This window comes from Gossypium raimondii, chromosome 11 (genome assembly GCF_025698545.1).
Source record: "Gossypium raimondii isolate GPD5lz chromosome 11, ASM2569854v1, whole genome shotgun sequence".
NCBI lineage: Eukaryota > Viridiplantae > Streptophyta > Magnoliopsida > Malvales > Malvaceae > Gossypium > Gossypium raimondii.
Genome location: NC_068575.1, coordinates 20306444 through 20308006, shown reverse-complemented (window position 1 = coordinate 20308006; position 1563 = coordinate 20306444). Strand labels below are relative to the sequence as shown.

Genomic DNA, 1563 nt, shown 5'->3' with positions numbered 1-1563 from the left:
GTGACAATTTTTTGGCATCGTTGCCAGGGATCAACAATATTGGTGAAAATTTGGTGTGTTATTACCTCTTTAATTTTGTTAGTTTAACTTAATTAGATGTTTTTGTTTTTGTTTTTCAGGATTTTTTTTGGTGCAAGAGTAGAGATTTTTCTACACTCGAAGAGTATTATTTTGATCCAGCAATTGAGAGAACCTTAAGAAGAAGGAGAAAAGAATTGGGAGAAATGGAAAGAATTAGAAATGATCAGGTTAGAGAAAAGCCATTACATCAGAATGGAAGGGATGTTGATATTCCTCGAATAATAGATGATAGAGACAGACTGATCATAGAACATGTAATCCCGATCGTGGATGATCTGAATCCAGGAATTGTCAGGCCGCATATTCAAGCTCAACATTTTGAGTTTCAGTCGGTGATGTTTCAAATGTTACAAACTGTAGGGCAGTTTAGTGGATTTGCTACTGAAGATCTACGGTTCCACTTAAGACTCTTTTTGGAAGTCTGTGATTTATTCAGGCAGCAGGGTGTACTTGAAGATGCTCTGAGACTGAAGTTATTCCCTTATTCATTGTGAGATCGTACCAGAGCATGGTTAAATACATTACCGTCACGTACGGTGGCATCTTGGAATGGACTTTGTCAAAGGTTTCTGCTAAGATATAATCTTCCAAACATGAATGCCAAATTGAGGAATGATATTACGTCTTTTCGGCAATCTGAGGATGAAACATATATGAAGCATGGGAGTGATTCAATGAGTTAATTAGAAAATGCCCAATGCAAGGTTTTCAACATTAGACGCAAATGGAAATGTTTAACAATGGATTGAATATGCATACAAGGATGGTGGTTGATGTATCTACCAATGGGAATTTGCTCAATAAATCATATAATGGGGCAGATAAAATTCTGGAGAGGATAGCAAATAACGATTATCAATACCCCACTACAAGAGTAAGGGCTGGCAGAAGAATGTTTGGAGCAATGGAACTTGATGCGATTACTTCCTTAAAAACTCAGGTATCATCTTTAACTAATATAATTAAAACACTGAAAAGACTAGCTACAATGCATGAAATGAAATGAGCTGAGTTAGCAAGTGTTAATTTCGGAGAATATCATGTTTTTGATAAATGCCCATCGAGCCCAGCTTCAGTTTATTATATGGAAAATTTTAATCACAACAACAACAATCCATATTCCAACACATATAATCTCGGGTGGAAGCAACATCCCAATTTCAGTTGGAGTAATCAATAGATGGGAAATTCTAGAAATGCTATTCGGTAGAATGTTGTGAGTGCACCACCTAGATACAATTAGACCATGCCACTGCAAAATGCTCAATAAAATTCAACTTCGAGTTCTTCATCTATGGAAGCTCTATGGAAGGAATACATGGCCAAGAACGATTCTATCATTCAAAGTCAAGTTGCATCTTTAAGAACTTTATAAAATCAAGTGGGGTAATTTGCCAAAGCATTAAGCTTAAGACCGCAAGGAGCACTACTGAGTGATATCAAAAATTCAAAATATTAAAGGAAGGAACAGTACAAAGCCAT

At 36.1% G+C, this 1563-nt stretch overlaps 1 non-coding gene across 1 annotated transcript; it reads right to left on the bottom strand.

Moving 5' to 3' along the window:
• Positions 1-683: 683 nt before the first annotated feature.
• Positions 684-789, bottom strand: LOC128035048 (small nucleolar RNA R71). Its single transcript, XR_008191452.1, has one exon. It is a non-coding gene; the product is annotated as a small nucleolar RNA R71 (small nucleolar RNA).
• Between the last annotated feature and the right edge of the window lie 774 nt (positions 790-1563).